At 31.9% G+C, this 15,806-nt stretch overlaps 2 long non-coding RNA genes across 2 annotated transcripts in view; one reads left to right on the forward strand and one right to left on the reverse strand.

The window, feature by feature from the left end:
* LOC146993285 (uncharacterized) overlaps positions 1-15,806 on the reverse strand; it is a 242,628-nt gene that overhangs the window by 42,308 nt on the left and 184,514 nt on the right. The gene's annotated exons all lie outside the window — the stretch shown is intronic.
* LOC146993286 (uncharacterized) lies at positions 8,154-14,341 on the forward strand. Its single transcript, XR_015038426.1, has 3 exons — positions 8,154-8,240; positions 8,655-8,815; positions 13,244-14,341. It is a non-coding gene; the product is annotated as an uncharacterized LOC146993286 (long non-coding RNA).

Below are 15,806 nucleotides of genomic sequence, written 5' to 3' on the forward strand. Positions count from 1 at the left end.
CACGAAATTGACATAGTGTCTTTCAAAAGAATTTCGGATATCTTTGTCACTAGCTGTTTGTCTAATGAAGAAACAAAAGCTTTTGGAGAATATTTCTACAAAAATTATATGTCTCAGCCTGAGAAATGGGCCTATTGCTATCGAATTGGATTAGGGGTTAATACAAATATGAAAGTTGAAAGGTGGCACAAGCAGCTTAAGTATGAACATGGTAATGCAAAGGTGATAAAGAGACTAGATTATTCTTTATCTTTGGTGTTAAATGCTCTTGCAAGGAAACTGATGAATCGTGCAATATGTTTAGAACGTCATAAATTGACAACTAGGGTCACAGAAATTCGTAAGCAACACAGACAGAGTATGAGTATGCCTGAATATCAGGTAATTGAAATCGAGCCTAAGAAACAGTGGTCAGTTTCGAAGGCTGTTATTTCAAGAGAAATTACATTTTATGATGTTCGGATTCATGATCCTTGTGCATGTAGCATAAGGTGTGATGACTGTAATATTTGTATTCATGCATTCTCCTGTACTTGTATTGATTATAGTATCCGTTTCAGTATTTGTAAGCATATTCATCACGTATGTCAAAACCAGGTAACTGAAATTCAGAGATCTGGTGTGACAGAAAATGATGAGTTTCATTCAGATAATTTGGTAATTGATGTGACTGAGAGGGATTCCAGGCATGCCAAAGAACGTTCGGCGATAGTTAATGAAATAACGAGTGAACAAAATGCTGAGAGTTGCGAAAGTATTAGACAGGAAACAATGAAATTGTTTGAGAATTTATCAAAGAATGCTGCAACTATTGAAGGTCTTAGAGCATTAAGGTGTGATGTGTTGTCGTTATATGCTAAATATCAGTCAAATTACTTTATTCCTGTATCCTCTACTAATAATCGAAATATAAACCCACAAAGGAGATTTTAGAAGATATGTGTGTTTTACGTTGAATAACTTCTGTATTTTATGTAATATGTATTACTTTTTCCTAGGTTATGACTATACAAATTTCAATTTCTTTGTTTGATGTTGTATGTGTTACTTTCTCCTAGGCTATGAGTATATTATTATGGTATTTTTTTCTTGTTTGTAATATATAGAAATATAGCATATTTTCCAGTATAAAATTTCAGTTAACTTTTACTTAATAGTATTGGAAAGCAGATTTGTTTCATGCGTGATTCTTATAATACTTGAAAATGAATGAATTTTAATCTGTAAACAATTTTTTTTTTTTTTTTTTTTTTTTTTTTTTTTTTTTTTGTTAATATTGAAATATAGCTTTGTTTTTCTTTTAGATACACTTTTAGGCACATGTGTGATCATATCAGACGACATGCAGTAGAAAAAAGTATGCATAAATTTTCCCATAATATTATTCCATATTGCTTTATTTGAAGAACTGGGTCATTGTGCTGCTTCAGTGAACATTCATAAATATGCATTTGAAATTTGACTATTCAGTGCAGGAAGTGGAGTTATACTTTAAAAAATCATGTTCCTTAATTTCAAAAAAACTAGTAATTTTCATTGTCATACTACATGTTATATCTCAGTGTAAAGGGTAACGGACAAAATAAGTTATTATGTGTATCTGTTTTTTAAGCATAATAGTTTTGTTCATTTTAGTAATACATGAATAAAAGATGGTATGTGTTACTTCAATTTATCTAAATTTTTCATTGTTATACTGCATGTTATTTCTCAGTGTAATGCTTGAATGAAAGATGGTATGTGCATTCCTTCATTTTAACAAAACTTCAAAAATAGTATTTTTCACCATGACATATAGTTTTTCCCCCTTGTTACGTTTTACATTGAGAAATACTCTTTGTTATTTCTCAATGTAAAACGTAACAAACAGGAAAAACTGGTATGTGCATCTGGTTTTTAAGCATGGTAATTATTTCTTTAGTGATCCACATATAGAAGGTGTTTGGTCAAGTTAAAAGAAATCTAATTTTACTAGACCTCTCCCTCCCCCAGGTGTAGAAAAGTTTCAAGTGCCGAAAGTTTTTTTGCAAAATTAATTCACTTCTGATAAACTTATTATCATTAATTTTTACACATTTTACTACTGTGCAATTAAACTGTATTTATGGCAAAAAATGTACTATAATTTTGCATCTGGTGAGTAATATCATATGCTGCTTCTAAGAACATTACTTTAACTTTTGCCATAATTTGTGTATTTAAGGTATACAGAACTGTTATTCTGATATACTTAAAAGTGTTTAACTCGATCAATTAATGGATACAGATATTTGACAGTTATTTTTCGAAGATATTTGTCATGTCAGTTCTAATTATTCTTGTAATAAAAGTATGTTAAAATGTAGTGAATCATGAGACTAAATGATTTTTATTGTTATGATTTGCCCAGGCTGAAGAACGTACTTTCCGCCCGGTGGAAATTGTCAGCAAACTGTCCTGAACAGGCTTTTTGTTGATAATGACTTCCAGGCTTATCAGTACCTCCTTTTGAGTGGAGGGTATGCAATTGTAGTACCCGATTTAAGTTACATTGTAATTGTATTATGGTATTAATAAGTTGTTGTAATTGCATTGTAATTATATTGTATTTGTGAACTCTAATTTCATTACTTTATGCGATTATGCTGTAAGTGCATAATCTAATTGCAATGATATAATCTAATCACAATTACGAATTAATTATAATTCCAGTTACACCTTAATTTGAGGCCATTTTAATACTTTTAAATTTTTGTGAAAAAAATTCCCATTAAGGTTCATTTGAAGGAAACTATGCACAAATACTAAAAAAGAAATGCTACATTTACATATTTTGTACAGTTACTTCAGCAAACATGTTGAGGCCACAAACAAGTTGGCACATTAATTGTGCCTAATCCGAAAAGCTTACATTTTTTATAACTTTGCATCAAGAAGGAAGCAGCAGTCTGGCTAGGCCAAAGCGTTTAACCTCCCAGCACGCGCGCTTGACAATTTTACACGAGCACGCGCACGCCCTATTTTTCACGAAAACTGCTACTATACCATTTTTGGCACGAAAAATGACAGAAATGAGTGAATGTTGGTAATAAATTTGTTAAAACATAATATATTAACTTTATTATTGTAAACTACAAATGATGTCACATTTAAATGATAGTAAATTATTTTTAAATGCTTATATTAGTCAGGTGGAAAAGAAATGATGTATTTTATTATAGAAATTTAAAACTTTATTATTTAATAACTATATTTTAAAATCCAAGTTAGTTTTAATGTTCATCTGTCCTGTTGATTTATCATCGAATCGAAGATAACTTGTCAGAAATTAAAATCTCCTGTAGCTCATCACAGCTCTCGTTATTTCAATTCCAGTGCCATCACTTGAGAACAATTCTTTCGCATTTGCATGGTGTCCTTTTTTTATTCCTATGGTATATAACAATCCAAAGTAGGCCATCATTTCTACTCAGTGCAGTCTGTATCTCTTGAGTATTTTACCTTTTAGTAAACTTGTATATTTATTTGACATTCCAAAATTTCATCAAGCATATTTATATCAACTATTTTCAAAAATGTACCTATTTCATCCTTTATATCCTTAGCATTCTGTTGTAAGCCAGGTTAATGCTCACAATATTCGTCTTTGAGCAGTTTGTATACTTCTGATTTTGCCACATAGAAGATTTATCTTTACTAACATAGAATACATCATCATCCTTCCATTTTTCTATATCATTATTACTATAATCATCTGAAATATAATGTTCAGATTTACTGCTGATATTATTTATCTCGATATTTTCCTCACACAGATCGCTATTATTCTGGCATCCAAAGGTTTCCTAGTCTTCTTTTTCTTCATCAAATAATTCTTAAATAATGCGAGCAAAATCAGCTGGTTGCACATATTTTGTTGCCATGAAAAACTGATATAAAAATTATAGAGTCAAATTTATACAAATTTAAATAATAGACATGAATTATTAGAACAAAATTACAAAATATTTGAGAAAAAAATATTTTCCGAATTTTCACCTACGACCATGCGCGTGTCGTAACTTTTACGAAGAAGCTGCCACGTAACGCAAAACCCCAAAAAACTCATATAACTTCCTGTTGGCACATTACATGATGTGGGGAAGGGTTGAGAGGAAGAATAGAAATGGCATTCAGACGTCTCAGCTGTGATATGCGAGAAGTGTGCATTAAAAACCGAATTTGTCGTAAACTTTGCGCACAGCGCGCGTGTTGGAAGGTTAAAGCAAGTGCGTTATGTTCAGGTTGACATCTTAATTCAAACTGTGTATGACTGAATTAGTTTTGGTTCTCAATGCATTTTGATTGGATAGTTAATACTTCTGTAAAATTATTATCAGCTGCAGAGTTTTAGTTCCATTTACATGACCAGAATTATGTATGTCAAATGACGTATATTTTTCTCGAAATGACGCAGTGCAAATACAGGTTACTATTTTTATAATACAGAAGGGAATTAATTTTTGCTGCTAATTTAATCTTTTACATATTCTCGATTTTTCTTACATACATACACGCTACTAACATTGTAACAGGTACTTTCTTGTCACAATGCTGCTCAATCTGTAGCATTTTCTGATAGAATGCGTGTGTTGCCTAAAACCGAATGTAATCACCATTTTCAGAATAATTTCCTATAACAATAAATTGTAACTTTTAAAGCATTAATCTAATTAGTTGATTTTATTGATGATAAAATTTGCTGATATTGAAAAGCTAAAATATGTTTTGAATTATAATGAATGCTGCGAGACTTTGGCAGACCTAATAGCTCTAGTAGAATTCAGGATCATGGTTATTTAAAGGAAAGCGATATAGGAATTGAATACCAGTGTGAAAAGAGAATGCTTTCATGATGAAACATGGGATACATGTAGATAAAGTGTTAATAGTATATAGTAGAAAACATTGAGGACTAATTTAAACACATCACACCTATATGTAATGTTCTTCACATTATCTGAATCAATATTAATTTGTCTCAAAAATAATGTAAAAAAAAATTGTTGTCTGAAAACTTATAGCATAATACCTCGATGAAAACGCTACTACTATTAAAAGGTTTTAAAATTAGAATATCGAAAATAATTTTAAAAGTTAGAAAACCATAATGTTATTCCACCTTTTAAATGAACTAACATCAACTGTGTCCACATCCTAAAATTAAATTTGCATTGCTATTTAGTTATTTTAACACATATATCAACTCAAAACGAATGATATGTCTACAGTAGACAATTATAAGTAATATAAGAGAAAAAGAGAGAGATGAGACTAGTCGGAGTAAAAATATTCACGTTGAATTAAAATGGAAAGAGTTTAAAAATAATACAGCAGTTCGGTTTAAATTATTCCATAGCAAGAAGAAATGCCTCATATGAGCATACAAAATGTCAGAATGGTAAAAGCATGCAGTATCATTTTTTTTATTATTTGAACACTTTTACAGATTTGATTGATGAATCCACATCAGTCAAATACTTTATTACTCAGTCACCTTTGTCTATCTATATTTATATGTGTACTGCCAAGTACACGTATAAATATCTCACCAAAAGAAAAAAAAAAAAAAAAAAAAAAAACTGAAGAAAGTTGCTAATGATCCCACCAGAGAAATCAAAAATAGGCTACACATGGGGAAAACCACGAAAACGCCCATGCAGCCAGCCCGATCCCGGGATTTGAACCTCGGACTGAACTACCAGTGTTCAGTGACTTTACCGCTCTTTCTTCAAAGAAGGGGGTAAAACTTTACCATACATATTTCTAAAAAACTTGTATGTTGGATTGGCGCAGATTTTATACAGAAATTCGAAATATACTTGCATGTAAAACCTACTGGATTTTATTTAAAAATCTCTGCAAATCTAAACTTTCTTCCTCCCCCTTTTTTTAAACACAGTAAATTTATTGGGGAGCGGGGGGGGGGCCGGAAATCTTTTTGCACAGGGGACCGAGAGTTCTAGCTACGCCACTGACCTTGAACTATTATTAATTCGGCGGCCAAACTGTAAGGATAGATATTTTTATTATGCATTTTTTAACATCAAAATGGCGATTCAATTATTCGACAAATTGTTAAGAATTGAAGAGATAGACAATATTCAGATTTTATTGCTATACTAGCAAGCTGCGGACGAAACAAAATTTATAATTATGTTTCACATTTGTACCCTTATTCTTTTCAAGCAGCAATCAATTCGTAACTAATTTATTGTTGCCAAACCAGGAAAAAAAACTTTTGACACTTCAACAAGTTAACAAGCACGACGTCATGATTTAAATTTAATGAAATATAACAACTTTTTCTCAGTGTCAATAACTAATGTGGCAGTCAGTTATCCTAACCTGAAGCAAAAAAGGGCTAAAGTGGAGAATCGCCCACTTATTTGCTTGGCGCAAAATCGCCCACTTATTTGTTTGGCGCTTTTTACAAGAGCAAGAAGAATTGGATTTTTGTCAATTTTCTTTGACTTTTTAAGTGGAAATAGGTCGATGTGTACATGGGTAAAGTCAAGGGAGTACACAATGCCATTTTTCTGCAATTCTGGGACGTATTTTTAATTGAAAATAGGTCGATGTGTACATGGATACAAAGTATGTGCAATTCTTAAAATCGCGGCAAGCAGTGGACGATTCTGCACTTTCACCCAAAAAAGTTGCCAACAGCAGCTCTTTATTTAAAATCTCTTTCATCCGCCTCCCTCACTCCTTTCACCCTTCTCTTTCTCCCCCCACCCGATCTTTATCAGAAGTCGAGTAAAAAGATGTTTCTACATCTTGACACTCGAGAATAAAATACGATCTGTGTGTGTGTGTGTGTTTATTTAAAATGCTGACATTCACGAAACATTTTCGACATACAATGACGTCACATGCAATAATGTGTTTTCTTCACCCACAGAATATGACTTTATATAATATTAATATATTTAATGTTTGGCAATGCTCTTTTTAGTTCATATTTTGTAAAACTAACATTTTTTTTATTATTATTATTATTAAAAGACTCTAATATAGAAAGCGAAGAGTGGCATCATTTTTCGAAATATAAAATCTACAGCGAGACTGTTGCCACTCGAAAAAATGAATGCGAGTTTTCGGAGATTGTAATTAATATTTCGGCTGATGAACGTTGTGCGATGATGAAAATGGTCCAAATGGCTTTCCACGAGTTTTTGGAATACAAGGGAACGAAACTCAACTCTCCGCCGTTCCGGAGGATATGATGTCACAAAAATACAAACAGACAGACGCGCACAAATTTCAATAGAATAGATTGTTTGGAATTTGCAATAAAATAGGTTCTCGGTTTTATATTTTACTTACTGTTGTGTTGTTCAAAGGTAATATCTTAATTAATGCACACAGAACCGATGAAAGCTTGATAAAATTTCTTTTACCAAAAGAAAGACCTTACAGTTCTGGAACTTTCCACAAACATACTCGTACAGCTTTTCGCAGTATCATACAGCGCAATCAGTAGTTAAAATTTCAAACTACTAAGAAAGTTAACGGCATGCAAAGCGTATCGAAAAGGCGAAGCTCTGTCAAATGTCTAAATACTCCGAATTCAGCTCTAGACTAAAATCGAGAAAATGACGCTCTCTCTGTTCTCGACAGTTTTACGCCGGGCACTGAGAAATCTCTAGTACCTTCCACTTCTCGAAATTACTGGAAGGCATATAAGAGCTGGATACGGTTGCGTGATGACCACTACACCACAAAAGCATGCTAAGAGGGCGGTCTGTTCCCAGGTATCACTTGAAAGCTCCTGTTGTTGTTACTTATGCTCAGTTGCCGTAACATCAACCCAAGCGCACGAAATACCTCGTGGCAAGGAACGGTCCGCCCCAAATTTTGATGGAGAGCACACCGGGGGAACGGGTCCGAGGGTCTCCTACCCTCTCTCTTTCCACCAAACTACACGAGAGGACTTTCGGCTTGCCGCATAATTAGACTGCCGCCATGCCGCACCGACACTATACATTTACAAACTGCCATTCCTTCCAATCTCCGGGATTAGAACCAACACCGACTCTACTTCAAGCCTAAGCGCGCGGTTTGAAAATTCGTGTGACGTCACGACTTCTGGTCATAATAAACTTCGGAACGCATGCAGTGGCTCTTTGCTGATTGTTGAAGCTTCTGAGGTTGTGCGAACGCTGAAGCAGAATACTTTGATTTTTTTATGGTTTTAAGGTTGGATGTATTTTAGAGAGGTAAGAATACATTACTTTACTTCTGTAAAGTATTCTAATTCTGTAAAATATTTCTAATTATATCAACGTTTTTAGGCGTATGTTCTAGTATACATGTGTTATTTCTGGTAGAGACAAGGTTGCTGTGCTATGTATAATTTCTTTTTGAATAATGTTGTGTCAGCCCATCGTAGAATAAACGGGCTTTGCATAATTATATTACCTGATCTGTTTCAGAATAAAACATTTTTTTATGGACCTGTATAAATTTGATGTTATAATATAAGCTAACACAGCTTATTCTTAAAGTTTTACATGCTATTAGCTATACACTATAACTATTTACTCCCTTTTATATTTAAAAATAATTAATTTATATTTTATACATAACTATTTACTCCCTTTTATATATTAATTTAAATAAAAACATTTCAGTTATTAAAATGCCGGGTAGATGCTGTGTCCCATTATGTAAGGGAAACTACCCAACAGGACCAAAAGTGTCTGTATTCTCCTTTCCTAAAAATGAAGATTTGAAGAGAGAGTGGCTTTCTGCAATCCAACGGAAAGACTTTTCACCCAAAAAGAGTTCAAAGGTAAGTAAAGTAGAGTTATTAATTAATAGTGTAGATTCTAATTACATATAAGGGTTCATTCAGAAATTTTTAAATGATAATATTTTGTTACATAAACCAGGATATACAGAAATAAATGATTGAAATATAGCTTTAATCACTGCAAATATTCTCTGGTTCTATCTGTGAAATGAATATTCTTTACTACAAATGCTCAGAATGAACCCTCTGATTTTTAAACTATTACTATTAACATAATGTTTTTTTTTTTTTTTTTTTTTTAATTTTCTCTAAAGGTTTGTGAATTGCATTTTAAGGAAAGTGATTTTAAAGTTGAAGCTTCAGCATTTGATTCTAAGAATGGAATTTTAATTTCTGCTCCACTTCAGGTGCGTAGATTAAAAGAAAATACAGTGCCATCAATATTTAAGGACTATCCATCTGTATACAGTTCAAAAAGTAGCACCATTGTACGAGAAGATCCTGATGCAAAAAAAACTGCCCGCGAGTGCCATAATTTACAGAAAGCATTGCGTGAAAGCCTTAAAGAATATGAAATGTATAATAATGATTTGAAAATTAATTGTTCTAATGATATTTTGTCATGTATTGATCGCTATGGAATATCAGCATTTTGGCATGTATACACAGTTCCAGATACCTCAACTGTTTGCTTTATTCATATTGTTTTTAGTCCTGGGCCATCAATTGATTATTCTGTAGTTGTGAATGACAATCAAGAAATGTCTGTATTTATTAAAGAAAAATCTATTATGCAATTATCTCCTTACACATTCCCACATAAAGTTACAAATTTTAATGAAATTAGGACTGTTTTAGATAAATTGGCTAATCTTCAAACCAAAGAGTTAAATTTAAAATTAACCATAACAATTGATATAATTAATGAATTACTGCAAACTATCTCTAACAACAAAAATGAGAGCATTATTAAATTTTTGCAAGACCAGATGAATCTTTTACTTTGCCCTAAAAATAATTTTAGATACAATCCTGATGTACTAGTGTTAGCATGCTTGTTAAATACTATATCACCACATGCATATAAATTTTTAAGGGATAGTGGCAGTATTATTATGCCTCATCCTTCGACTTTAAAAAAAATTTGTAGCAATTTAGTATTGTCACCATGTAATGAAACTATTGATGAAAATTTTTAAAAATATATAAAAAATCGTGTAACTTTCCTTGAGGATCGAGAAAGAAAAGTGATTCTTTTGGTAGATGAAATTTATGTTCAGCCATATTTTGATTACAAAGGAGGCTCTGTCGTTGGGGCTGCATTTGATTCTTCCAGTCCGGCAACCAGTGCATTTGCTTTTATGATATCCAGTTTGGAATCTTCATTCAAAGAGGTAGTACATATTATGCCTGTTAACACAATAAATTTTGAAACATTACATTATGTAATTAAAAAAGTGATTAGAGGTCTTGAAAATATGGGAATTATTGTTATTTGTGTTATTACAGACAACAATGCAATAAATAGAAAAGCCATGAGTTTGTTTTCAAATCCACCACGTAATTCATTTGTTTACAAACATCCAATGAATAGGAATAGGCCTCTTTTCTACATAATAGATGCAGTTCATTTATTTAAAAATATAAGGAACAATTGGCTGAACCAGAAAAATCCTGGTACATGTATGTTTTTTCCAAATATTGAAGATCTTTCAAAGAAGCACTTCAAAACTGCTTCGTTTATGTCTTTGAGAAAGCTACATGAAATTGAAAATGACCAACTGATTACATTTTCTAATGGTTTAACTCTAAAAAGTCTTTCACCTTCTAATTTAGAGAAACAAAACATTAAACTGGTTCTTAAGATTTTCAATAAATTTACTATTGAAGGTCTGATTCATTTGGGTCCTTTGCATGAAATACCACACTATTCAGATACACCTGAGTTTATATCCATAATATGCAAATGGTGGGATATTATGAATGTTAAAACTATGTTTAAAGGTATACATCAAAAGAGTGAATTTATGAAGCCATTAACAGCAGATGATTCTGATTCAAAAGTTGTTTTCCTCAATCAGTTTCTTAACTGGTTAGATGCATGGGAATCAATGAAATGTTCAACAGGCATGCTTACAAAAGAAACTCATGCAGCTCTCAAACAAACTACTTATGGTATACTGGAGTTGACTAGATATTGTGTTGAAGAGCTTGGAATGAAATATATACTTCCAGGAAAAATTCAGACTGATGCTCTTGAAGCCCGGTTTGGTAAATACAGACAACTTTCTGGTTCTCAGTATCATATTTCAATGAGACAGTTATTAGAATGTGAAAAAAAATTAAGAATACAATCAAGTATTAAGTTAGAATTGATTATTAAAAATACTACTGTCCCTTTAACATCATTTGAATATGATGATAATCTTCATGATATTATAGAATTAGATAATACAGTATATTACTCATCATTAAATATTACGGAGAGTGATGTGAAGGGCATTAGTAGCCATCTGCCAGTTCTGACTTATTTAGGTGGTTACTGTTGTCATGCAGTTTTAAAGAAAGTGAAATGCTGTACCTGCAAACAAAACATCACAATAAATTCCACAGTTAATCATGATCAAACGTATGACCTTATAAAGAATCTTGATCGTGGTGGACTCAGGTGGCCAAAACCATTTATTGTAAATATAATTATGTATAATTATTTAATTGTAAATAAGCTGTGTAGTGAAGAATATGAAGATTTTTTGTTGGAACAAATCAGAGGAAAATTGTTGCAAATTTGACTTTTAAAATTTTAGAATTAAAAGAAATGCTCTTTGATGATATTATTTGTGATAATGGTCATACAAGTGAAAGTATAAGCAAACTGATAATTTGGATATCAACAAATATCATGCTCAAGAATCTTTGCAATAGGAAAAATGACGATATTAAGTCCAATAAAGAAAAAAAAAAGACACTTGCAAAGTAACATTGATGCTGTCTTTAAAAGTAATTTTTAAAGTTCTCTCAAACTGCATCTTTGCTAAATATCTACGTGTCATCTTTGGTGAGCAGCTGAGATTTAAGAAGCATGTTTGTTATACATTTAAATTGCTTTATGCCAAAATTTATTTTGGACTTGTATATATTATTCTTTGCTTATTTAACCAAGTTTTTAATATTACTCAAGATTTTATATAATTTTTAATTTGCTTTATACTAAGTTACTTCTCAAGGTCCTGAAATTTCTATATTGTATTTACAAGCACCTTTGCTAAATATCTACGTGTCATCGTTGCTGAGCAGCTGAGATTTAAGAAGCATATTTATTATACATTTAAATGCTAAATATCATATTTTATTCTGGACTTGTAGATATTATTCTTTGCTTATTTAGTTATTTAACCAAGTTTTTGGTATTACTGAAGATTTTATATTATTTAAAATTTTCTTTATACTCAGTTACTTCTCAAGTTCCCAAAGTTTCTATTTTGTATTTCAATTGTGTTTCTTAAAATGTTCATCATTATTTAAGATTTTGTATCCTGCAATTACATGGCATAGTGTAGTCATAGTGTAGTAGTGTAGAAAGAACATATTACATGGCATAGTGTAGTAGTGTAGAAAAAAGACAAATTCCATAATGTCTTCTTTCTGCACAATCTAACTCTAATATTTCTATTTATGCAATAATTGTATGGACTCTTTTTGGATAGTACTACATGTTCAGCTCAAGTAATATTTGCTCTTCACATTATTCACAGTGAATAAGCACAAATCAATCTACTAATATACCCGTGTGGTGACCGGGTGTGAAAGAATAGTCCCAATGTAGCTCATACATGTCGTAAAAGGCGACTAAAATGGGTACCCAGCGTCTGGGGGTATAGCCGGGCACCCTGCCCCTGGGGATTATATCAGGGAACTGGTCCTCCAGGTTGGGGGTTGGGTGTGGGGCTAACTACCCCACCCCATAAAAAATCTCACTGTTAAGAAATCCAAAGATAGAATTAGCCGGACTGCTTCTACTGGAAAACGACTTGGAAATGGCCTAGGGACTTTTCGTTTTGGAACATGAAAAATAAGCAAACAGACTAAAAGTTTGAAAAGTTATTGAAATAATTAAATAAAGAATGATGAAGTGTGACTGCAAGGGACGTCCGGTATCCTTTTCTGTCATTGCACATTTCCTGACATGATAAGGCTCTATCACGTACACTTTGGTAACGAGGCTTGGAAACCTCGGCTAACACCTTGTTGTTTATTAAAAAGAAAAAGAGACATACAGCAATAATTATATTTCATAATAATAATTTTGACCCAAGCTCTATAAATATATTATGATATTAATTTATAAGTCTTTACAAAGTTACATACATAGGTCTTTATAACATTTCACCTGTATAATAGTTATATGATATATGATTTTAAAGACTAAAAAATAAATTTTTTCTGTTTTTTCTTTCTTTGTTTCAGGTATTCATAACGAAGAAAGGAGTGTTTTTATCATGAAATGGCTTTCAGGTGTAAAAATGCATAGGATATATCTTAGTTTATTGAAGTTAAGAATTGGTGCTTTGTGGACTAAAAAATATGTGCAATATCCATTGTCACACCACTCTGTTCAAGAATATCGATCAGTCCTGAATGATAAAGAAAATGATTAACAAAGGAATATCTAGAACTTGATTGTGTGCATGATTTAATTCCAAATATAAGTATTGGAATAATTCATCCTCCTTATTTTCAACAAAAACTCTTCATTTGGTAATATACATTTGTGCTTATCAGTGTGGTGTCTTGTGTAACAAATCGTCAGTATTATAAAATAGATGGAAAGATCTTTGATTATTGCAAGAGCTTTATGTGCTGAAGAAGTAAAAAAATGTCCCAGATAATTGTGGATATTATGAAACTGAGTATCATAAGAATGGAAAAATATTTCTTAAACAAATTACCTTGTGATGCATGTAATGGGTATGTTTATTTTATTTCATATAACTGTAAATTTAATTATTGATAATAAGCAAACTTTTTTTTTTTCCCTAAAATGCCATTGGTGTATTGTCATTATTCTATATTGACATGTATTCTCTTACATTTATCATTGAAACCAGAGATTTTATAATAGAATATGGGAAACTTGTGTTGAAGGCCTGTTGATTGAAATACAAGTGACCATTACATCTTTGGAATTTGCATTCTCATTGCCAATTTTGAAAAGACATTCTTTTCCATTTTCTTAAAAAAGTTAACATTCTAATGACTTTAGAAGTAAACATTGGCGACTTCATAGGAACCAGTCTCTTCGCGAGTTTAGCAAAAAATTTGTCGATGGCTTCCCCATAACAGAACTGTACTGGATTCTATACCTGAATATTGCATTAAAAGGAGAGAAAACCATTTATTATGAAGATAATAAATGATTCATATTATGAATGTTCATTTCTTATAATGATCGAGTTTTATATTCTTGCATTGTATTTCTTTTGTGTCAACACAGAATAAATTGTGTTGGATTTCAGTTATAATGATATGTGTAAAGATGCTGTAATAAAATTTGTTATAAATGTACTGTTGTGTATTTTTCTTTAGCAGTTGAATTTATGAAAATTTGTATTATTTTCTAACAAATAAAATTTTATATTTTAATATAAATCCATCTATGAACATTACAACAGATATTATATTCTGGAAAATAATTTATTATGCCTTTTCAAAACTAAGTTTAAAATGAAAACAAACTTGAATGCATAATAATTTTTAATGAATAAATAAAATGTGAAATATGAAAAGTGTTCTGACATGTCACATTAAGACTGCAATCAAATAAAGAATTCTTTATACGTGCATTGGTTTTTGTTTACAATTTGCATAGTCTTGAATATTTTACTGATCTAAATTCATTTTAAAAAATTTGGTGTCATGATGAGTAGTGATTTTAGGTAAAAGTTTACAATTGGGTGTCCCATGTATTTTGGCGATTCTTTTTTGACACCAAGATTGGCGTCAGGAAGGCACAATTTCAAAATGGCCGCTATACAAAACCAAAATAAGAAGTCAAAGAATCGCACAAGCCCACCAGTGGGCAAGCGGTAAAAGCCGCTGAACACTGGTAGTTCGGTCCAGGGTTCGAATCCCGGCAAATGGGCTGGCTGCATGGGCGTTTTCGTGGCTTTCCCTTTGTGTAACTTGGATATGAGCCAGTTTACCTTAAAAAGACCTCGGTTTAATCCTAGTATCCGGTGCACACAGGATTTGGCGACTTTATGATGAGCAGTAAAAACGTGACATATATGATGAGTAGTAAACGCGTCATTCAAAGAATATATATAGTTATACATAGCATATACTATGTATATAGTGTATAGTATATACATAGACGTTCTTTGGGTCATTTTTGGTGTTGGCGATAAGTTTCAAAATCGCATCAAGGCTGCACCGTATACTAGGATTTTAAAAGTTTAATCCTAGTATCTGGTGCACAAGGGATTTGGCTACTTTTGCCCACTTTATGATGAGCAGTAAACGGGACATATACGATGAGTAGTTAAACAGGTCATTTTGATGTTGGCGATAATTTTCAAAATTGCACCAAGGCTGCACCGTATACTAGGATTTTAGCAAGACCTCCACGGGGCATTCCTCCTTTTCCTGTAGTGCCTAAAGGCGGAGCATGTAATAAGTAAAAGGAAAAAAAAGAATTGCACGAACTCTGTGTCCATGTACACATCGATATGTTTTCACTTAAAAAAGCATCCTAGAATTGCACAAACTAGGCATTGCGCACTGCCTTAAATTTGTCCATGTACACATCAATCTATTTTCATTTAAATAAGGAAGCTAAAACAAAGTTAAACCTATCATGGTAACCTGAAGCAAGGTTTCATTGCCAAAAAAAAAAAAAAAAAAAAAAAAAAATGTCGCTAATCAAAGGGGCACTCAATTCTACACTAGAGCCTGATTTTATTTTCTTAATATATATATATAATGTTTAAAAGCTGATATCATTTTTACTTTAAACAATATTCCCGAAAAT

This window comes from Stegodyphus dumicola, chromosome X1, assembly GCF_044657685.1.
Source record: "Stegodyphus dumicola isolate Sdum_Otavi_A_Nest chromosome X1, ASM4465768v1".
Taxonomy (NCBI): Eukaryota; Metazoa; Arthropoda; class Arachnida; order Araneae; family Eresidae; genus Stegodyphus; species Stegodyphus dumicola.